The sequence below is a fragment of the Xenopus tropicalis genome, chromosome 8, assembly GCF_000004195.4.
Source record: "Xenopus tropicalis strain Nigerian chromosome 8, UCB_Xtro_10.0, whole genome shotgun sequence".
Lineage (NCBI taxonomy): Eukaryota > Metazoa > Chordata > Amphibia > Anura > Pipidae > Xenopus > Xenopus tropicalis.
In genome coordinates this window covers 20,517,454-20,542,384 of record NC_030684.2, presented here as the reverse complement: position 1 = coordinate 20,542,384, position 24,931 = coordinate 20,517,454, and the positions used below count along the sequence as shown (strand labels likewise).

At 44.8% G+C, this 24,931-nt stretch overlaps 1 long non-coding RNA gene across 4 annotated transcripts in view; it reads right to left on the bottom strand.

Annotated features, from left to right (window-relative positions):
* The window catches only part of LOC105948261, a 77,660-nt gene extending 53,064 nt beyond the window's left edge, over nucleotides 1–24,596 (bottom strand). The window contains exons 1-3 of one of the 4 annotated variants that reach the window (XR_004219662.1): nucleotides 24,510–24,596; nucleotides 24,152–24,268; nucleotides 10,967–11,006 (exon numbers count right to left, since the gene is read on the bottom strand). This is a non-coding gene — a long non-coding RNA (uncharacterized LOC105948261). Of the gene's footprint in view, nucleotides 1–10,966; nucleotides 11,007–19,812; nucleotides 19,836–24,151; nucleotides 24,269–24,509 lie in introns of those variants that run through there. The other 3 variants (XR_004219664.1, XR_004219663.1, XR_004219661.1) reach the window with 3 other exon arrangements.
* Between the last annotated feature and the right edge of the window lie 335 nt (nucleotides 24,597–24,931).

Below are 24,931 nucleotides of genomic sequence, written 5' to 3'. Positions count from 1 at the left end.
CCCGTGTACCTGTGCCAGATCCAGCATTAGTGTGTAGCCATATATTTATTTAGCCCCCACTTTCTTCCCCGTTGTACCTGTGCCAGCATCCAGCATTAGTGTGTAGCCATATATTTATTTAGCCCCCACTTTCTGCCCCGTGTACCTGTGCCAGCATTCCAGCATTAGTGTGTAGCCATATATTTATTTAGCCCACTTCTGCCCCGTTACCTGTGCCAGCATTCAGCATTAGTGTGTAGCCATATATTTATTTAGCCCCCACTTTCTGCCCCGTGTACCTGTGCCAGCATCAAGCATTAGTGTGTAGCCATATATTTATTTAGCCCCCACTTTCTGCCCCGTGTACCTGTGCCAGCATTCAAGCATTAGTGTGTAGCCATATATTTATTTAGCCCCCACTTTCTGCCCCGTGTACCTGTGCCAGCATCCAGCCATTAGTGTGTAGCCTTATATTTATTTAGCCCCCACTTTCTGCCCCGTGTACCTGTGCCAGCATCCAGCATTAGTGTGTAGCCATATATTTATTAGCCCCCACTTTCTGCCCCGTGTACCTGTGCCAGCATCCAGCATTAGTGTGTAGCCATATATTTATTTAGCCCCCACTTTCTGCCCCGTGTACCTGTGCCAGCATCCAGCATTAGTGTGTAGCCATATATTTATTTAGCCCCCACTTTCTGCCCCGTGTACCTGTGCCAACATCCAGCATTAGTGTGTAGCCATATATTTATTTAGCCCCCACATTCTATCCTGTGTAATTGTGCCAGCATCAAGCATTAGTGTGTACCCATATATTTATTTAGCCCCCACTTTCTGCCCCGTGTACCTGTGCCAGCATCCAGCATTAGTGTGTAGCCATATATTTATTTAGCCCCCAATTTCTGCCCCGTGTACCTGTGCCAGCATCCACCATTAGTGTGTAGCCATATATTTATTTAGCCCCCACTTTCAATCCCGTGTACATGTGCCAGCATCCAGCATTAGTGTGTAGCCATATATTTATTTAGCCCCCACTTTCTGCCCCGTGTACCTGTGCCAGCATCCAGCATTAGTGTGTAGCCATATATTTATTTAGCCCCCACTTTCTTCCCCGTGTACCTGTGCCAGCATCCAGCATTAGTGTGTAACCATATATTTATTTAGCCCCCACTTTCTGCCCCGTATACCTGTGCCAGCATCCAGCATTAGTGTGTAGCCATATATTTATTTAGCCCCCACTTTCTGCCCCGTGTACCTGTGCCAGCATTCAGCATTAGTGTGTAGCCATATATTTATTTAGCCTCAACTTTCTGCCCCATGTACCTGTGCCAGCATCCAGCATTAGTGTGTAGCCTTATATTTATTTAGCCCCCACTTTCTGCCCCGTGTACCTGTGCCAGCATTCAGCATTAGTGTGTAGCCATATATTTATTTAGCCCCCACTTTCTGCCCCGTGTACCTGTGCCAGCATCCAGCATTAGTGTGCAGCCATATATTTATTTAGCCCCCACTTTCTGCCCCGTGTACCTGTGCCAGCATCCAGCATTAGTGTGTAGCCATATATTTATTTAGCCCCCAATTTCTGCCCCGTGTACCTGTGCCAGCATCCACCATTAGTGTGTAGCCATATATTTATTTAGCCCCCACTTTCAATCCCGTGTACATGTGCCAGCATCCAGCATTAGTGTGTAGCCATATATTTATTTAGCCCCCACTTTCTGCCCCGTGTACCTGTGCCAGCATCCAGCATTAGTGTGTAGCCATATATTTATTTAGCCCCCACTTTCTGCCCCGTGTACCTGTGCCAGCATCCAGCATTAGTGTGTAGCCATATATTTATTTAGCCCCCACTTTCTTCCCCGTGTACCTGTGCCAGCATCCAGCATTAGTGTGTAACCATATATTTATTTAGCCCCCACTTTCTGCCCCGTATACCTGTGCCAGCATCCAGCATTAGTGTGTAGCCATATATTTATTTAGCCCCCAATTTCTGCCCTGTGTACCTGTGCCAGCATCCAGCATTAGTGTGTAGCCATATATTTATTTAGCCCCCATTTTCCATCCCGTGTACCTGTGCCAGCATCAAGCATTAGTGTGTAGCCATATATTTATTTAGCCCCCACTTTCTGCCCCGTGTACCTGTGCCAGCATCCAGCATTAGTGTGTAGCCATATATTTATTTAGCCCCCACATTCTGCCCTGTGTACCTGTGCAAGCATTCAGCATTAGTGTGTAGCCATATATTTATTTAGCCCCCACATTCTGCCCCGTGTACCTGTGCCAGCATCAAGCATTAGTGTGTAGCCATATATTTATTTAGCCCCCACTTTCTACCCCGTGTACCTGTGCCAGCATCCAGCATTAGTGTGTAGCCATATATTTATTTAGCCCCCACTTTCTACCCCGTGTACCTGTGCCAGCATCCAGCAATAGTGTGTGTCCATATATTTATTTAGCCCCCAATTTCTGCCCCGTGTACCTGTGCCAGCATCCACCATTAATGTGTAGCCATATATTTATTTAGCTCCCAATTTCTGCCCCGTGTACCTGTGCCAGCATCCACCATTAGTGTGTAGCCATATATTTATTTAGCCCCCAATTTCTGCCCCGTGTACCTGTGCCAGCATCCAGCATTAGTGTGTAGCCATATATCTATTTAGCCCCCACTTTCTATCCCGTGTATCTGTGCCAGCATCAAGCATTAGTGTGTAGCCATATATTTATTTAGCCCCCACTTTCTGCCCCGTGTAGCTGTGCCAGCATCCAGCATTAGTGAGTAGCCATATATATATTTAGCCCCCACTTTCTGCCCCGTGTACCTGTGCCAGCATCCAGCATTAGTGTGTAGCCATATATTTATTTAGCCCCCACTTTCTGCCCCGTGTACCTGTGCCAGCATCCAGCATTAGTGTGTAGCCATATATTTATTTAGCCCCCACTTTCTGCCCCGTGTACCTGTGCCAGCATCCACCATTAATGTGTAGCCATATATTTATTTAGCCCCCAATTTCTGCCCCGTGTACCTGTGCCAGCATCCACCATTAGTGTGTAGCCATATATTTATTTAGCCCCCAATTTCTGCCCCGTGTACCTGTGCCAGCATCCAGCATTAGTGTGTAGCCATATATTTATTTAGCCCCCACTTTCTATCCCGTGTACCTGTGCCAGCATCCAGCATTAGTGTGTAGCCATATATTTATTTAGCCCCCACTTTCTGCCCCGTGTACCTGTGCCAGCATCCAGCATTAGTGTGTAGCCATATATTTATTCAGCCCCCACTTTCTGCCCCGTGTACCTGTGCCAGCATCCAGCATTAGTGTGTAGCCATATATTTATTTAGCCCCCACTTTCTATCCCGTGTACCTGTGCCAGCATCCAGCATTAGTGTGTAGCCATATATTTATTTAGCCCCCACTTTCTATCCCGTGTACCTGTGCCAGCATCCAGCATTAGTGTGTAGCCATATATTTATTTAGCCCCCACTTTCTATCCCGTGTACCTGTGCCAGCATCCAGCATTAGTGTGTAGCCATATATTTATTTAGCCCCCACTCTCTGCCCCGTGTACCTGTGCCAGCATTCAGCATTAGTGTGTAGCCATATATTTATTTAGCCCCCACTTTCTGCCCCATGTACCTGTGCCAGCATCAAGCATTAGTGTGTAGCCATATATTTATTTAGCCCCCACTTTCTGCCCCGTGTACCTGTGCCAGCATTCAGCATTAGTGTGTAGCCATATATTTATTTAGCCTCAACTTTCTGCCCCGTGTACCTGTGCCAGCATCCAGCATTAGTGTGTAGCCTTATATTTATTTAGCCCCCACTTTCTGCCCCGTGTACCTGTGCCAGCATTCAGCATTAGTGTGTAGCCATATATTTATTTAGCCCCCACTTTCTGCCCCGTGTACCTGTGCCAGCATCCAGCATTAGTGTGTAGCCATATATTTATTTAGCCCCCACTTTCTGCCCCGTGTACCTGTGCCAGCATCCAGCATTAGTGTGTAGCCATATATTTATTCAGCCCCCACTTTCTGCCCCGTGTACCTGTGCCAGCATCCACCATTAGTGTGTAGCCATATATCTATTTAGCCCCCACTTTCTATCCCGTGTATCTGTGCCAGCATCAAGCATTAGTGTGTAGCCATATATTTATTTAGCCCCCAATTTCTGCCCCGTGTACCTGTGCCAGCATCCACCATTAGTGTGTAGCCAAATATTTATTTAGCCCCTAATTTCTGCCCCGTGTACCTGTGCCAGCATCCACCATTAATGTGTAGCCATATATTTATTTAGCTCCCAATTTCTGCCCCATGTACCTGTGCCAGCATCCACCATTAGTGTGTAGCCATATATTTATTTAGCCCCCAATTTCTGCCCCGTGTACCTGTGCCAGCATCCAGCATTAGTGTGTAGCCATATATCTATTTAGCCCCCACTTTCTATCCCGTGTATCTGTGCCAGCATCAAGCATTAGTGTGTAGCCATATATTTATTTAGCCCCCACTTTCTGCCCCGTGTACCTGTGCCAGCATCCAGCATTAGTGTGTAGCCATATATTTATTTAGCCCCCACTTTCTGCCCCGTGTACCTGTGCCAGCATCCAGCATTAGTGTGTAGCCATATATTTATTTAGCCCCCACTTTCTGCCCCGTGTACCTGTGCCAGCATCCAGCATTAGTGTGTAGCCATATATTTATTTAGCCCCCAATTTCTGCCCCGTGTACCTATGCCAGCATCCAGCATTAGTGTGTACCCATATATCTATTTAGCCCCCACTTTCTATCCCGTGTATCTGTGCCAGCATCCAGCATTAGTGTGTAGCCATATATTTATTTAGCCCCCACTTTCTGCCCCGTGTACCTGTGCCAGCATCCAGCATTAGTGTGTAGCCATATATTTATTTAGCCCCCACTTTCTATCCCGTGTATCTGTGCCAGCATCCAGCATTAGTGTGTAGCCATATATTTATTTAGCCCCCACTTTCTGCTCCATGTACCTGTGCCAGCATCCAGCATTAGTGTGTAGCCATTTATTTATTTAGCCCCCACTTTCTGCCCCGTGTACCTGTGCCAGCATCCAGCATTAGTGTGTAGCCATATATTTATTTAGCCCCCACTTTCTGCCCCGTGTACCTGTGCCAGCATCCAGCATTAGTGTGTAGCCATATATTTATTTAGCCCCCACTTTCTGCCCCGTGTACCTGTGCCAGCATCCAGCATTAGTGTGTAGCCACATATTTATTTAGCCCCCACTTTCCACCCCGTGTACCTGTGCCAGCATCCAGCATTAGTGTGTAGCCATATATCTATTTAGCCCCCACTTTCTATCCCGTGTATCTGTGCCAGCATCCAGCATTAGCACGTAGCCATATATTTATTTAGCCCCCACTATCCATCCCGTGTACCTGTGCCAGCATCCAGCATTAGTGTGTGTCAATATATTTATTTAGCCCCCACTTTCTGTCCCGTGTACCTGTGCCAGCATCCAGCATTAGTGTGTAGCCATATATTTATTTAGCCCCCCCACTATCTGCCCCATGTACCTGTGCCAACATCCAGCATTAGTGTGTAGCCATATATTTATTTAGCCCCCCCACTTTCTGCCCCATGTACCTGTGCCAGCATCCAGCATTAGTGTGTAGCCATATATTTATTTAGCCCCCCCACTTTCTGCCCCATGTACCTGTGCCAGCATCCAGCATTAGTGTGTAGCCATATATTTATTTAGCCCCCACTTTCCATCCCGTGTACCTGTGCCAGAATCCAGCATTAGCGTGTAGCCATATATTTATTTAGCCCCCACTTTCTGCCCCGTGTACCTGTGCCAGCATCCAGCATTAGCGTGTAGCCATATATTTATTTAGCCCCCACTTTCTGCCCCGTGTACTTGTGCCAGCATCCAGCATTAGTGTGTGTCCATATATTTATTTAGCCCCCACTTTCCACCCCGTGTACCTGTGCCAGAATCCAGCATTAGCGTGTAGCCATATATTTATTTAGCCCCCACTTTCTGCCCCGTGTACCTGTGCCAGCATTCAGCATTAGTGTGTAGCCATATATTTATTTAGCCCCCACTCTCTGCCCCGTGTACCTGTGCCAGCATTCAGCATTAGTGTGTAGCCATATATTTATTTAGCCCCCTCTTTCTGCCCCATGTACCTGTGCCAGCATCAAGCATTAGTGTGTAGCCATATATTTATTTAGCCCCCACTTTCTGCCCCTTGTACCTGTGCCAGCATTCAGCATTAGTGTGTAGCCATATATTTATTTAGCCTCAACTTTCTGCCCCGTGTACCTGTGCCAGCATCCAGCATTAGTGTGTGTCCATATATTTATTTAGCCCCCACTTTCCACCCCGTGTACCTGTGCCAGCATCCAGCATTAGTGTGTAGCCATATATTTATTTAGCCCCCACTTTCTGCCCCATGTACCTGTGCCAGCATCCACCATTAGTGTGTAGCCATATATTTATTTAGCCCCCACTTTCTTCCCCGTGTACCTGTGCCAGCATCCAGCATTAGTGTGTAGCCATATACAGTGGTGTGAAAAACTATTTGCCCCCTTCCTGATTTCTTATTCTTTTGCATGTTTGTCACACTTAAATGTTTCTGATCATCAAAAACCATAACTATTAGTCAAAGATAACATAATTGAACACAAAATGCAGTTTTTAAATGAAGGTTTACGTTATTAAGGGAGAAAAAAAACTCCAAATCTACATGGCCCTGTGTGAAAAAGTGATTTAACTGTGGTTTATCAATTTCAATTTTCAATTTCAATATCAATTTCTGTAGTCACCCCCAGGCCTGATTACTGCCACACCTGTTTCAATCAAGAAATCACTTAAATAGGAGCTACCTGACACAGAGAAGTAGCCCAAAAGCACCTCAAAAGCTACACATCATGCCAAGATCCAAAGAAATTCAGGAACAAATGAGAACAAAAGTAATTGAGATCTATCAGTCTGGTAAAGGTTATAAAGCCATTTCTAAAGCTTTGGGACTCCAGCGAACCACAGTGAGAGCCATTATCCACAAATGGCAAAAACATGGAACAGTGGTGAACCTTCCCAGGAGTGGCCGGCCGACCAAAATTACCCCAAGAGCGCAGAGACAACTCATCCGAGAGGCCCCAAAAGACCCCAGGACAACATCTAAAGAACTGCAGGCCTCACTTGCCTCAATTAAGGTCAGTGTTCACGACTCCACCATAAGAAAGAGACTGGGCAAAAACGGCCTGCATGGCAGATTTCCAAGGCGCAAACCACTTTTAAGCAAAAAGAACATTATGGCTCATCTCAATTTTGCTAAAAAACATCTCAATGATTGCCAAGACTTTTGGGAAAATATCTTGTGGACCGACGAGACAAAAGTTGAACTTTTTGGAAGGTGCGTGTCCCGTTTCATCTGGCGTAAAAGTAACACAGCATTTCAGAAAAAGAACATCATACCAACAGTAAAATATGGTGGTGGTAGTGTGATGGTGTGGGGTTGTTTTGCTGCTTCAGGACCTGGAAGGCTTGCTGTGATAGATGGAACCATGAATTCTACTGTCTACCAAAAAATCCTGAAGGAGAATGTCCGGCCATCTGTTTGTCAACTCAAGCTGAAGCAATCTTGGGTGCTGCAGCAGGACAATGACCCAAAACACACCAGAAAATCCACCTCTGAATGGCTGAAGAAAAACAAAATGAAGACTTTGGAGTGGCCTAGTCAAAGTCCTGACCTGAATCCTATTGAGATGTTGTGGCATGACCTTAAAAAGGCGGTTCATGCTAGAAAACCCTCAAATAAAGCTGAATTACAACAATTCTGCAAAGATGAGTGGGCCAAAATTCCTCCAGAGCGCTGTAAAAGACTCGTTGCAAGTTATCGCAAACGCTTGATTGCAGTTATTGCTGCTAAGGGTGGCCCAACCAGTTATTAGGTTCAGGGGGCAATTACTTTTTCACAGAGGGCCATGTAGGTTTGGATTTTTTTTCTCCCTAAATAATAAAAACCCTCATTTAAAAACTGCATTTTGTGTTTACTTGTGTTATCTTTGACTAATAGTTAAATGTGTTTGATGATCAGAAACATTTTGTGTGACAAACATGCAAAAGAATAAGAAATCAGGAAGGGGGCAAATAGTTTTTCACACCACTGTATATTAGTTGGTCCAAGAATAAAAATGGAAATGGTAGAGTGAATTATTTGCAATGTAAAAAGTGTAATTCAGAAATAAAGTACCCCATACCTATCAAGTCGGAATCCTTTAAGTAGTATAAATGAGGTGCCAACTAGTGATGAGCGAATATGTCCTGTTTCACCAAAAATTAGCAAACCGGTAATTCTTGACATGCAGACGTGATGTATTTTTACGCGGGCAACTTTTTTCCTACAGCACTTTTTTGTTGTGCAACTTTTTTGTTGTGCAACTTATTTTTTCTCACTCAAAAAAAACATTTAACACTTTTACTGTTGTTTGGCAGATAAAGATTCTCTCTGGAGAGGCGCTGCAGAGGGTTTCTAGCGATGACAGCTCCCTGGGCAACGAGCCAGGCGGGCTGTCATGTCGGCTCTGACATTGATCGTCGCACGATCGCATCACGTCTGCTGCTTGGTTCCGCTTCCTTCTTCCCCCCAGCGCCGGCCCACTGACTTCCTGCACATGGAGGACTAGGACTGTAGCACAGAGGACCAGGCACGCTTCAGGACAGGACACTTACACACACTTACATACATTTACACACACATACAGCACACAATTTAGATATTCAAATATTCTGACTCATACTAATTACGCTGTCATGTGACTTATTTTGTTGTTTCACTGATTTGCACAATTTTTGTTTTATCCCTTTATTAGTGTTCCTGATCCGTTTTTAGCATGGCTTTGCCGTGTTAGGGGGGTTACAGCACATAATACGCTGACAGGGGGCTCTGTGTGCAAAAGCTGGGTTGGCAGGCGAGAAATCCATATGCACAAAAATACAACTGATTTGGAAAGTCCCATTTCTCCTGAACGTGCCAATACCAAATACCAAAAAGAAATCCAACGAACAACAGTGCAAGTGTAAAACTGCAATAAAATCACAAAAATGAAAGACAATTGGGCAAATCAATGAAATAACAAAATGAATTATTTCCCAGCGTGGTTAGTGGTCGGAATACGTGCCTGCCAGGAAAAGCGCTAAGGGAAGACCCTCAGGTGCCTATATGGGGAATTAAATAACTTTCTGTTAAATCTGGTGGCAGAACAAAAGGGCAGAACATTTCTCTGCAGGGATCGGCGCAGGCCCAGGACAGCCGGACCCTCGGCACCTGAACCAATTGCTGTGGCTAAGTAATAATACAGCACAATGTAATGTAAAGGGCAAGTTCACCTTCAAAGCAGAACAAAAGCTAGTCCATCTTTAAGTTAACTTTCGTGGGTCATAAAATCTTCTGTTCTCATCAAGTTCTAGAGCAAAACAACACAGGAGCAGGGTCTGGGGGCCTCGGCACAGGAGCGGAAACCACGAGGGAGCGAATTTAAATTCATGTGGGCATAAAATCACAGCATTACACATTTAATATTATCCCCCTGTCCAATGGCTGTGCCTGTAATTCTGGTAACATCAAAGCTTTTTGTACCCTCATACAGTAGCGCCTCGGCCACACACCTCCTGCACAATGTCCAATTGCACTGCCCCGCCATGTACAGCTTTGTCTGCGTAGTGCGTTGTGACATTGTGCAGGAGTTGCGCGGCGTAGGCAGAACTGTATGAATTGCAGCACCAACTAAATAGGAAGGTACAAAAAGCTTTAATATCAGCAGAGTTGTGCAGCCGTTGGGCAGGGGGATACATCTCATTGGGTAACGCTGTGCTGATGTCCCTGCGTATTTACACTCGCTCCCTCCAGGTTTCAGTTTGGGGATTTTGGTGGTGTGTACTGGGCTCTCCTGAATAGCTGCGAATTGGGCACAAGCTACATGGGGCTGGTAAAAATGGGCCTGCAAAAATGAAATGTGAGAGCTTAAGAGGCCAAAGGCAAGAGGAGAGGTGTTAGGCACTAACATAGGGGGAGATGGAAAAAATAATACCAGCAAGAAATGGGCCGCTGACACCCATATGCATAGGATTGCCAAAGTATCTGGCCTATAGCATCACAATAGTGCATACAAGTTGTCCCGCAGGGCACTACAGCTACTGCAAAATCAATACATTTACTGTATTTTATGTGGCGCAAAATGACAAAATATACATTTACCAAAATGGGCACTTATAGGTAGTTATGTCTTACAACTCAAAACTTACATTTTACAGCACCCTGTCTCCCATATGTCATTAGGTAACAAGGATAAAAAAAGGGAATAAAAAAACAGCACATTTTTTGCTCGCCCAGTGAGATCAGCCGGCAGAAATGCAGTTAAAGTGAGGGAACACGGAGTGTTTGCTCCACTGCTCTGTTTTTTTTTGCAGGCTAAGAAAGCGGATCCACACCCTTACGCACCTCTGTAAAACTGCATTGAGAAGTACAGAATCCTCCTTCCCCGAGCAGCGATCGGCCTGAAAACACCAAAGCAGGAGTTTTTGGGCAGATGCAGTTTTACTGAGGTGCAGAAATACGGAAGGGATTCTCACCCTGCAGAAAAAACGCAGACTAAGAGCAAACGCTCTGTGTACCTTCGGCCTAAATTGTTTCACTGAGAATAAAATCTATTGTAATGAATTGGCCGTCTCAATACCCACCCATCTCTGTGCATTCAGTGCCAACACTCTATTGTATAGAGCCGCCGCAGTAAGAGAAGCGGTTGATGTAAATACGTACCAGCTAGGCTCACTGCTTGGGAAAGATTTTGCCCCATTCTGATTTCGGCACATTTGCTGCAGGCAGTTGTTTATTCAGATGGCGCGAGCGCCCCTCAGTGCCATACACAGAGCTTGATACGGCTGCCTGATGCACTTTTACTCAGTTGCCAAATACTGGGCTCTGTAGCTCCTTCCAAGTCATTGTTGGTCTCGGTGGTTTCTCTCGTTTTCTTTTGTTTCCATGATAAGAAGTCAGTGCTTTAAAGAAATAAAATTTCAGAAAACAACTTCAATGTAGGACTTGTGGGTCAGTAATGAAGAGAATAGGGCAGGGGTTTGAAGACTTGGGCAAGTTACTAGAACTAAATGACCTTAGCAACCAGTGAGTAGTTTGAATGAGAGGCTGGAATATGAATAGGAGAGGACCAGAATAGAAAAAGAAGTTAGGAAACGTAACAATAACAATAAAACTTCAGCTTAACAGAGCAACCAGTTGTTGGACGCTGGGGTACGTGATCCCCATTTGAAAGCTGCAAAGAGTTGGAAGAAGAAAAAGACAAATAGACTATAAAAAAATGAATAATTAAGACCAATTGGAAAGTTGCTTAGAATAGGCCATTCAATAACATACTAGAAGATAACGTTAACTGAATGCAGTGCAAAAAAAGTTGGGGGAGCACAGAGACCAGCGTACTCCCCATGAATACATTCTTCATTCCTGTCTTCAGCGGCACTGAGGGGGGGTGGGGGACTTTATGTAATTAGATGACATAATTACTCTTGGAATGGGCCTAAGTACTGGGCTATTAACACATTTTTGAGAGTGAGTGCACACGTATTAATGTCATGGGGTGGGAAGCGCAGCAGCAAGAAGGGGGTAGGCAGAGGTACCTGCTGAGCACCCCCCACACACACACACACACACACACATAGTTGCGCCCTAGGCAGGTACCACTTCTGCCTACCCCTGGTTCCGGCCCTGGGTATGTGTCAAAAACACCCAGCAGTACACTAACAGATCGTGCCTGAAATACTTTACACAGCAAGGCCAGACTCTACTCACAGTAGGATTACCCCAGGAAACCATATATTTTTGGAAAAAAAAACTATTTTGGAAAATCCGAAATGGGCAAATATGTCTTTCTACTCCAAACTACCAGACTGTAAAGCTTTTCTACAGTTATTGGTTTTTATAAATATGAAATTAGTTAAAAAACACCTCAAAGCTTCCAGTTTACAGGATCCTATCTCCTACAGGTCATTTGGTACCAAGATAAAAACATCCTAAATATAAATGCCAGTGGGGTTGTGGTCAAGATGGCAAATAAAACATAGTCAATATAAATGCCAGCGGGGGTGTGGCCAAGATGGCAAATAAAACATAGTAAATATAAAAGCCAGCGGGGGTGTGGCCAAGATGGCAAATAAAACATAGTAAATATGAATGCCAGCAGGGGTGTGGCCAAGATGGCAAATAAAACATAGTAAATATAAATGCCAGCGGGGGTGTGGCCAAGATGGCAAATAAAACATAGTAAATATAAATGCCAGCGGGGGTGTGGCCAAGATGGCAAATAAAACATAGTAAATATAAATGCCAGCGGGGGTGTGGTCAAGATGGAAAATAAAACATAGTAAATATGAATGCCAGCAGGGGTGTGACCAAGATGGCAAATAAAACATAGTAAATATAAATGCCAGCGGGGGTGTGGCCAAGATGGCAAATAAAACATAGTCAATATAAATGCCAGTGGGGGTGTGGCCAAGATGGCAAATAAAACATAGTAAATATAAATGCCAGCGGGGGTGTGGCCAAGATGGCAAATAAAACATAGTCAATATAAATGCCAGCGGGGGTGTGGTCAAGATGGCAAATAAAACATAGTCAATATAAATGCCAGCGGGGGTGTGGCCAAGATGGCAAATAAAACATAGTAAATATAAATGCCAGCGGGGGTGTGGCCAAGATGGAAAATAAAACATAGTAAATATGAATGCCAGCAGGGGTGTGACCAAGATGGCAAATAAAACATAGTAAATATAAATGCCAGCGGGGGTGTGGCCAAGATGGCAAATAAAACATAGTAAATATAAATGCCAGTGGGGGTGTGGCCAAGATGGCAAATAAAACATAGTAAATATAAATGCCAGCGGGGGTGTGGCCAAGATGGCAAATAAAACATAGTAAATATAAATGCCAGCGGGGGTGTGGCCAAGATGGCAAATAAAACATAGTAAATATAAATGCCAGCAGGGGTGTGGCCAAGATGGCAAATAAAACATAGTAAATAGAAATGAAAACCATACTAACAGGAACCCAAACATTTCCCAAAGCGCTGACCAGGCTGCAGACCAAGAAGACTATTCACCCTCCCTGGACTCAGTGCAAAGCATCGCGACTAAAACAATACCTGATCCTGAACTCGGAGATTCTCTTAGTGATTAAATGGATTTACCCATCAATGGCCGCCCAACTTGAAACTGTTAAAGTGGACTCATCGTTTCAGCGTCAGGATTTTCAAATTCTCTGTGAACGCATGTCCAATGTAGCCCACAGACTGTCCATTGCTGAAGACATTATATAAGTTTATCACTGACACATCATTTACACTTTTTTATTGAGGAATTATCTAAATATTGGCGCGGGTTTAGTTAACACAACACAACTACAGCAAAATACACTCATTTATGTGGATAAAGAGACACAAATCTGTTTACCCCAGAAAGCCACATAAGTTGGGAAAGTACCTGTACATATTCAGGGAAATACAAAGGGGTAAACAACATGGTAGAATGCAATAAAACCAACCCAAGGAGAGCAGCAGCCAGAACCCAAGTTTCACTTGTTTCCCCAATTCGGTTTTACAGGCAACAAATATGCAGAGCTGAAAATGCAATAAAATGGCTAAAAACTGAATAACGCTAAAAATCCAACTGACATGAAATACAAAAGATACTGCATTAGTATTAGGGCAGTTTTTGAAGGCAAAATAACCACACAATAGTAAAATAAATAAAAGCTAAACAATAGTAAAAGTGTGTGCATGTGGCAAATTGCACAGTGTGTGTATGTACAAGTGCTGTAAGTGTGCGACCCCCTCGACCCCCCAGAAATATATGTATACGTGTGTGTCACTAACTTGTATACAGGCTGGAGAGGCAGGAGGGCTGCTGAAACCAGAGGAGGGCCGCCATGATGCAGAGAATTGCAGGGGGGGCAAAGGCTGAAGGAACAGGAAGGTCCCTGCTGCCCAACGGCCCACTCTTTCCCCCAAAGGGAACTGTGATTTGGTGGGTTCCCTCAGTGCAGCAGCCACAGAGCAGGTAGCCATGCCCTCCCCACTCACTGCACAATCATGCTCACTCACACTCAGTCACACACTCACACACAGAAAAAAGCAGAATTAGCATCTCACCCTCCTGGAAGCAGCACCATTTTGTAGGATAATGTCTCACACACACACAGCATCATGTGACCAGGGTGGGGCTCAGAAAAGATACAAAGTAAAAAGTATGGGGGGGGGGGCTGGTGCCTGGCAGAGAGAGAGCTGCAATGTTATCAGGAGACAGAGGCACAGAATCAGCACTTACTGCTGTCATTACTGCTCTCCAGTTGGGCATTTGCCCCGTCCCCCCCCTATTTTTCTCCCTCAAACAGGGCAAAAGCCTCAGGTCCCCATAATGGTGTTTAGGGTTCCTGCCACACAAGGCGCTTTCCTGGCTTGTGTATAAGCGCAGGCTGAGAAACCGCCCCTCCACTTCTATCTGCTTCATGGCGCGTCTGTGCAGATTTTGGCGCAGTCGGTATCTACTTTCCTGCCAAAATCCGCTCCATGTGCCAGATATGGGTTCAGACACACCATAAAGCAGATCGTAGAAATTTTAGGACAAGATTTAGAGCTCAAAATACAAACTGATTTGAAAAGCCTCATGTCTCCCAAACGTGCCAATACCCCAGGAACCCATATATTTTTGAACAGTACACATTCTGCCAAATCCAAATGGGTAACCATGTGTTTCTACTCCTAAGTACCAAACAGCAATGCTTTTCTAAGTTTAGCAGTTTCCAAAAAAAAAAATGAAAATTCTAAAACATTGTCTCAAAGCTTCCACTTTCAAGCATCATATCTCCCACATAACATTAGGTACCAAGAAAACACACCCTAAATATGAAAGCCAAGGGCCCACTGAACAGTTTGATGCCAATTGTGCATAGGATCACCGATGTATCTGGCATTTAGAGACCCCAAAAGTAAGTTAGTGCATAGATATTGCCCCTGAGATCACTTTAGCAGAGTGGGGGGGCAGGGCAGACCGGGGATCCTACCCCAGGGGCCCTGCAGGTGCGTGTCCCGTAATCCCCCCCACAGGGTCCCCCACCAGACGTCCTCCCCTGAGCTCGCGTAAGTTTAATGCGTCGGGGAGGAACGGTCGGACAGGGGGAGCACCAGGAAGGGTCGGGTCTAGGCCAATAAACCAATCCGATCCTTAAAAGAAATTGTTACCCCAGTCAAATTATAACAAAGCCATGGTAAGTAATCAGAGCAGCTGAACCCCCTCCGAAAGCAAACTAGAACGTTTATGTACCCCAGTGTCCCCTTTCCGACAACAGACTAGAATGTTTATGTACCCCAGTGTCCCCTCTCCGACAGCAAACTAGAATGTTTATGTTACCCAGTGTCCCCTCTCCGACAGCAAACTAGAATGTTTATGTACCCCAGTGTCCCCTCTCCGACAGCAAACTAGAATGTTTATGTACCCCAGTGTCCCCTCTCCGACAGCAAACTAGAATGTTTATGTACCCCAGTGTCCCCTCTCTGACAGCAAACTAGAATGTTTATGTACCCAGTGTCCCCTCTCCGACAGCAAACTAGAATGTTTATGTACCCCAGTGTCCCCTCTCCGACAGCAAACTAGAATGTTTATGTTACTCAGTGTCCCCTCTCCGACAGCAAACTAGAATGTTTATGTACCCCAGTGTCCCCTCTCCGACAGCAAACTAGAATGTTTATGTACCCCGGTGTCCCCTCTCTGACAGCAAATTAGAATGTTTATGTACCCCAGTGTCCCCTCTCTGACAGCAAATTAGAATGTTTATGTACCCCAGTGTCCCCTCTCTGACAGCAAATTAGAATGTTTATGTACCCCAGTGTCCTCTCTCCGACAGCAAACTAGAATGTTTATGTACCCCAGTGTCCCCTCTCCGACAGCAATCTAGAATGTTTATGTACCCCAGTGTCCCCTCTCCGACAGCAAACTAGAATGTTTATGTACCCCAGTATCCCCTCTCCGACAGCAAACTAGACATTTCAAGGGGGTGGGCCAGTGACATCAGGGTGTGGCCGGTGATATTTTGGGGCAGGTCTGTGCTATCAGGGGGCATTTGGAAATCCAAACAGGCAATGTTTACCTGGATAGCGCTTCTGAAAACAGGGCTGTCCAAGTAAAAATGAAACTGATGTCAACACTAGCGCTTGTTGGGGGTGTGAGGATATGAAGCCTGTAAAACAACCCATTTCCCCCATATACACAGAGCCCCTATGTAACCACCCACACACACAAGGGAAACAGGAAAAAATGCCAGCATCATATTTCATACCCACAGAACAATTGCGAATATAATATTCTGCTCCGACATCATGAATTATGCCCACAAAGCTCAGAAATTGGAAATACTGTGTCAACGTCATATTTAAACCTCACACCGACATCATGAATTATGATTATTGAACAGTATAAATGCAATGCCAGCCTTAAATGTAATGCCCACAGGGTGCATAGTCAGTATATATGCAATGCCAATATCATGTATAATGCCCACAGGGCGCATAGAAATTATATATAAAGCGCCAGCATCATGTATAATGCCCACAGGGCACACAACCAGTATATATGCAGCGCCAACATCATGTATAATGCCCACAGGGCACACAGCCAGTATATATGCAGCACCAACATCATGTATAATGCCCACAGGGCACACAGCCAGTATATATGCAGTGCCAACATCATGTATAATGCCCACAGTGCACACAGCCTGTATACATGCAGCGCCAACATTATGTATAATGCCCACAGGGAACTCAGCCAGTGTAAATATGCAGTGCTAACACCATGTATAATGCCCACAGGGCACACAGCCAGTATATATGCAGTGCCAACATCATGTATAATGCCCACATGGCACACAGCCAGTATATATGCAGCACCAACATCATGTATAATGCCCACAGGGAACACAGCCAGTATATATGCAGCGCCAACATTATGTATAATGCCCACAGGGCACACAGCCAGTATATATGCAGCACCAACATCATGTATAATGCCCACAGGGAACACAGCCAGTATATATGCAGCGCCAACATCATGTATAATGCCCACAGGGCACACAGCCAGTGAATATGCAGCGCCAACATCATGTATAATGCCCACAGGGAACACAGACAGTATATATGCAGCGCCAACATCATGTATAATGCCCACAGGGAACACAGCCAGTATATATGCAGTGCCAACACCATCTATAATGCACACAGGGCACACAACCTGTATATATGCAGTGCCAACATCATGTATAATGCCCACAGGGCACACAACCTGTATATATGCAGCGCCAAAATTATGTATAATGCCCAAAGGGAACACAGCCAGTGTAAATATGCAGTGCTAACACCATGTATAATGCCCACAGGGCACACAGCCAGTATATATGCAGTGCCAACATCATGTATAATGCCCACAGGGCACACAGCCAGTATATATGCAGCACCAACATCATGTATAATGCCCACAGGGCACACAGCCAGTATATATGCAGCACCAACATCATGTATAATGCCCACAGGGCACACAGCCAGTATATATGCAGCACCAACATCATGTATAATGCCCACAGGGCACACAGCCAGTATATATGCTGCACCAACATCATGTATAATGCCCACAGGGCACACAGCCAGTATATATGCATTGGTAACACCATGTATAATGCCCACAGGGCACACAGCCAGTATATATGCAGTGCCAACACCATATATAATGCCCACAGGGCACACAGCCAGTATATATGCATTGCTAACACCATGTATAATGCCCACAGGGCACACAGCCAGTATATATGCAGTGCCAACATCATATATAATGCCCACAGGGAACACAGCCAGTATATATGCAGTGCCAACATCATGTATAATGCCCACAGGGCACACAGCCAGTATATATGCAGCACTAACACCATGTATAATGCCCACAGGGCACACAGCCAGTATATATGCAGTGCCAACATTATGTATAATGCCCACAGGGAACACAGCCAGTGTAAATATGCAGTGCTAACTCCATGTATAATGCCCACAGGGCACACAGCCAGTGTATATATGCAGCGCCAACATTATGTATATTGCCCACAGGGCACACAGCCAGTATATATGCAGTGCCAACATCATGTATAATGCCCACAGGGAACACAACCTGTATATATGCAGCGCCAACCTGATCTGGAAACTGGCACTTATACTGTAATGTCACCCACTGTGACCTATAGCACTTATATTTGCCTATTTGTGTCTGTTAGTTACCCCTCCCATATAGATTGTAAGCTCTACGGGGCAGGGACCTCCTTCATCTTGTGGTTCTGACTCTTATTGCAACTGTACCTTGTATTTATTTGTATTTATTGTTGTACTTTGTATTTATCCATTATCTTTAACCCCCCTGTCTGTATTAATGAATTCTACTGTACAGCGCTGCGTACATAAGTAGCGCTTTATAAATAAAGATATAAATACATACATATATGCAGCACCAACATCATGTATAATGCCCACAGGGAACACAGCCAGTATATATGCAGTGCCAACATCATGTATAATGCCCACAGGGAACACAGCCAGTGTAAATATGCAGTGCTAACACCATGTATAATGCCCACAGGGCACACAGCCAGTATATATGCAGCACCAACATCATGTATAATGCCCACAGGGAACACAGCCAGTGTAAATATGCAGTGCCAACATTATGTATATTGCCCACAGGGCACAAAGCCAGTATATATGCAGTGCCAACATCATGTATAATGCCCACAGGGAACACAGCCAGTTTAATATGCAGTGCTAACACCATGTATAATGCCCACAGGGCACACAGCCAGTATATATGCAGCACCAACATCATGTATAATGCCCACAGGGCACACAGCCAGTATATATGCAGTGCTAACACCATGTATAATGCCCACAGGGCACACAGCCAGTATATATGCAGCGCCAACATCATGTATAATGCCCACAGGGAACACAGCCAGTATATATGCAGTGCCAACATCATGTATAATGCCCACAGGGAACACAGCCAGTGTAAATATGCAGTGCTAACACCATGTATAATGCCCACAGGGCACACAGCCAGTATATATGCAGCACCAACATCATGTATAATGCCCACAGGGCACACAGCCAGTATATATGCAGTGCCAACATCATATATAATGCCCACAGGGCACACAGCCAGTATATATGCAGTGCCAACATCATGTATAATGCCCACAGGGCACACAGCCAGTATATATGCAGCACCAACATCATGTATAATGCCCACAGGGAACACAGCCAGTATATATGCAGCGCCAACATCATGTATAATGCCCACAGGGCACACAGCCAGCATATATGCAGCGCCAACATCATATATAATGCCCACAGGGCACACAGCCAGTGTAAATATGCAGTGCTAACACCATGCATAATGCCCACAGGGCACACAGCCAGTATATATGCAGCGCCAACAACCGCGGGCGAAGAAACGTCCCTAGTTCCCTTCTCACAGGCAATAATGGAAATCGCCGGTGGGGAAACCTACAATGCGCTTCCGCTTTCCTAAGTTGCCTCGCGGGGAATCTTTGGGCGACTTGAGAAACCGGAAGCAGCGCATACGTTTCCCCCCAGTGATTTACATTATTGCCAATGGGAAAGCATTTTCAGGAGAGCAGTCACCGGCGGTAGCGCAGATTTACTGTGGGCGACTAATCTCCTAGTGTGCCATCATCCTTACCAGGGAGTTGGAACTCCAGAAATGCCTGAAAGACTGGGAAATGAACACTTTGTTAACACCACACAAAATACACTAATTATACACACAGTGAGAAGCAGTGAGAACCATAGCTTAAAACCCATTACATACAATGATCTCTGAAACCCCAGACCCCTTACCCTTCCAAAAAGCAGGTCTCCTGTAGGCTGCCTTATGTTGTACCTGAAGATCTCAGCATGATAGAGTTCAGAAAGGGGTCAGAAATCTTTTGTGTTGCCAAATGTTCTCAGTAGCCCCACCTTGTGGTAGGCAGGAGAATAGCACCCAAGCAGTAGAAACCCTGTTCCCTACACACCAATATTACAACTAAAAAAGTAAAAATTTGTCAAATGCTAATTCTTGACATGCAGACATGATGTTTTTTCGCATACAACTATTTTTTATTCTCATTCCAAACACATTAAAGTCAATGAGTGGTTTTTTCTGATTCCTACCGCCAACTTTTTTTGCTGTGCAACTTTTTTCACACTCAAATCAGTCAATGGGCATTTTTTTCTCAATTTTACTATCGTGCCTTTTTTTTTCACGCACTTTATTTTTCAACACAACTATTTTCACCAAATATATCAAAATCATTGTTATTTTTGTTGTGGTCAGTTTTTGCCCCAGTTTAACGAAAAATTTTACCAATTACGAAATGTATAATTTCACTGTGAATCCATGCCTAACGAATAAATTTGCTCATCACTAGTGCCAATACCTTTCTTTAGATGGGAGCTCCTTTGGGTCGGGCCCTCTATAGCTATTGTACTTGTTATAGGTCGGTTTGTATGGTTTCTTGTATGTTTAATGTATACATGGATTTATTGTACAACCCTGCAGAATATGTTGGCGGTTTACAAATACATGTTAATAATACTTAATGTCCGCAAAACATGTAGGGTTAAGAAAAAACAGAGCTATTTGTTATTTGCTCTGTTGCCAGGGTGCAGCAGCCAGCAGTATGAAGGGTCCCATTACACACCTTTACTTTAGGCGTTCTAACTATATTGTTTCCCCGCCGCCTAGTGTCATATTATAACAGAGTTCATTTATGAAAAACCGCCACGACAGCTGACCCCTCCCCGACAGCAAAGTTTAATGCCTACCTACACCAGTGCTGGGCACCTCGCCCCTCCCCTGCCTGTGTTAATTTGCACATTTTCATTCATTTATGGTGCGTGAATAAACCAGTATGTGCATAGGTGCAGTCACAGGGCCCAGGGGTAAAGGGGCGACAAAAGAGATACATTCCTAGTGCCCCCACACCATTGCACCCTCGGCACGTGCCTCTCTGCCTACCCCTAGTTCCAGCCCTGATCTGTTTCATCTACAGGGGTCCTACACATGGTGACAGGCACATTACAATGCCTTCAGTGTCCACCCCACCATCTCAGTGTGTATGACCCCCATATAAACAAACTTTGGCCACCTGAGGGCCACAGCAGATGGAAACACAATGTACTGGGGCTACCTCAGTCAACACAATAGTCCGGCAATTACCAACTGGTAAGGCAGGGAGAAAAAGCTGAGCAAATTCCGACAACTAGAGTTGGAGGCAGACTCGGTGGGAGGGGGGTGCACAAATAGATATTGGGATAAAAGCCATAGTGAAGAGACTGACCAACAAGATAAAGAAAAGAGGGAAATGACACAAGGGACAATTTAATACAAGGTATGTAAAATGGTTGGGGGTAGAGGCAGACTGGGCTAGCGAGGCACTGGGAGAAAACTCTGTGGGCCCCGCCACAGCGGACACATTGCTTGGTCTGTGAGTAGATCTAATTGTAGGAGGTGCTGCAGCGGCAAAGAAGGAAGCGGTGCAACTGGGAGGAATGGGGGTATACGCAGGTACAAGTCCCTCTAACGTGCCGGGCTAAACGGAAGTGCTGTGCTCCTATAGAACCAAGGTAAATCAGCCTGAATCCCCTAAATATGAATGCCAGGGCGCTACTGGGCAGTTTGATACCCGGTATGCATAGCATTACATAAGGATCTGGCTTGTAGAGACTTAAATATCACAAAAGTGCATACAAATAGCCATGTAATAGTCACATTTTCAGCATATTATGCTGGGTAAAACCACAAATAAAATGTTGACTCAAGAAAACCTTGTATTTTAGGACAGTAAATCCTAAATGGGTAAAAAGTTTTGTTTTTTTTTTTTTACTAAGAATTAATGAGTCGCAAGGTTTCCCTAAAATTAACAGCTTTGACAAAATACCTGAAAATCACCACAAAGCTTGCATGTTCCAGCATCCTATCTCCCTCATCATCAGGTGCCAAGATAAACCATCCTAAAAACCAATGCCAGGGGGAAACCGAACAATGTGAAGCCCAGTGTGCATAGAATTACCAAAGTATCAGATCTATAGAAACTCCAAAATCAAAATAGCGCAGTCCTTCTGTCCTTCTCCCCATCATCCACACACTTTGTATCCCACCTGAGTAACACTTTACTAACTGCCCCAACCAAATACTCCTCCCCATCACCCACACACTTTGTATCCCACCTGAGTAACTCTTTACTCTCTGCTCCGACCAAATACTCCTCCCCATCCCCCCACACACTTTGTATCCCACCTGAGTAACTCTTTACTCTCTGCTCCAACCAAATACTCCTCCCCATCCCCCCACACACTTTGTATCCCACCTGAGTAACTCTTTACTCTCTGCTCCGACCAAATACTCCTCCCCATCCCCCCACACACTTTGTATCCCACCTGAGTAACACTTTACTAACTGCCCCAACCAAATACTCCTCCCCATCATCCACACACTTTGTATCCCACATGAGTAACACTTTACTAACTGCCCCAACCAAATACTCCTCATCATCACCCACACACTGTGTATCCCACCTGAGTAACACTTTACTCTCTGCCCCAACCAAATACTCCTTCCCATCATCCACACACTTTGTATCCCACATGAGTAACACTTTACCCTCTGCCCCGACCAAATACTCCTTTCTATCACCCACACACTTTGTATCCCACCTGAGTAACTCTCTACCCTTTACTCGTGCCAAAAACTCCTTCTCCCCATCGCCCACACACTTTCTATCCAACCTGAGGAACTCTTTACCCTCTACCAAAACCGAATACTCATTTTCTCATTTTTACCCTCTGCACCGGCCAAATACTCCTTCTCCCCATCACCCATACACTTTGTATCCCACCTGAGTAACACATTACCCTCTGCTCCAACCAAATACTCCTTCCCATCACCCACACACTTTGTATCCCACCAAAGTAACTCTTTACCCTCTGCCCCAACCAAATACTCCTTCCTATCACCCACACACTTTGTATCCCACCTAAGTAACTCTCTACCCTTTACTCGCACCAAAAACTTCTTCTCCCCATCGCCCACACACTTTCTATCCAACCTGAGTAACACATTACCCTCTGCCCCTACCAAATACTACTTCCCATCACTCACACACTGTGTATCCCACCTGAGAGACACTTTACCATCTGCCCCAACCAAATACTCCTCCCCATCACCCACACAATTTGTATCAGGGCTATAGAGCTAAGGACAGTTAAACCTTCACTGATGATTGTAAATCCTGAACTAAAGACAGAAATACATGCACTACTGATTGTAACTCTTGTAACTATTGACTGTAACACATGCATGGCTTATTGTAACTCCTGAGCTACTATCAGACCGGCACTGCTGATTCTAACCTCTCAGTTAGTGACAGAATACCTGCACTGCTGATTAAAAACTCCAGAGCTACTGACAGTAATACCTGCACTGCTAGTTGTGACTCTTGAGCTACTCACAGTAACATATGCACTGCTTATTTTAACTCACGAGCTACTAACAACAATACCTGCACTGCTGATTGTAACTTCTGAGCAACTGAAAGAAATACCTGCACTGCTGATTGTAATTCCTCAGCTACTGACAGAAATTCCTGCACTGTTGATTGTAACTCCTGAGTAAGTGGCATTAAAAGCTGCACTGCTGATTGTAACTCCTGAGCAAATGATTGTAATGCACTGCAGAGCGTAACTTTTGGGCTACTGACAGAAATTTCTACACTGCTGATTTGTAACTCCTGAGCTACTGACATGACTAAATGCACTGCTGATTACTACTGAGATGCACTGCTGGTTGTAACTCTTGAGCTACTGAACTTTATACCATTTTAAATAAATCTACTTTACAGATTTTGGATTTTATATCTACTACGCATCTGTGAGTCTGATGCCAAACGGACAATCTGAGCCAAATAGGGCTGATCTGACCATTGAGCCTTTCATTGGACCCAGATACTGGAAGAAGAACAAGAACTTCCTCTTGTGCCACCATCTTACCTTAGGGCAGTGCTTTTCAGCCAGTCAGAATTATCAGTTCAAGCTCCTCTCAAAAGGTTCAACCTTTGACCGAGTCGCTCCATGAAGGTCCAACGTCTGGTCATTGCCCCGCCTCAGCTAAGGACATAAGTACAGATATTGGAAAACATTAGAGTAATGTGAATATAATCACTGGGGGGCACCATCCAGTGATTCCACCTTTCCTTTTCTTTTAAGGGTATATATAATTTGATCTCTTTTTTAGGGAACCAAGGGTGTCAGGTTAGTGATCCACAAACAAAAAATAATGGCATCTAAATGAAATAATATCCTATTAAATAAGTAATAAAGTCTGGGTTTCCGTCTCCTGTATACTTACCAATGCTGCCCCAGAAGCAAGGTTCTCACGCCTCATGGAGCTCTAGGAGATTCTATCTTCCCCCTGTGTCTGAGTTGCTTTTTACCCGAGAGAACAATTCACTGACGTTAATATACTCGGCTCATTACGGCAGAACAGTAGAAGGGAATACAGAATGTGAGTTCTAGAGTACGGTAAGGATCTGACTGATCACTGCGCAGCCCTACAGATCCCACAGGAAATGTATCTCCCAAAATACAAAGTAAAACAGAGACCCAGTCTAAGGGTAATGGCACAGGGGGAGACCCCTGCGGTACCTACAGTCCCCACCGTATTGGCCACTCACTGTAGCACCCAGGCATTTCCATGTGCTCACACTACAGAGCAAACTGACATATCCTTTATGTTTCATCCATGTTGGCCTTTATATCATTTAGTTCTGT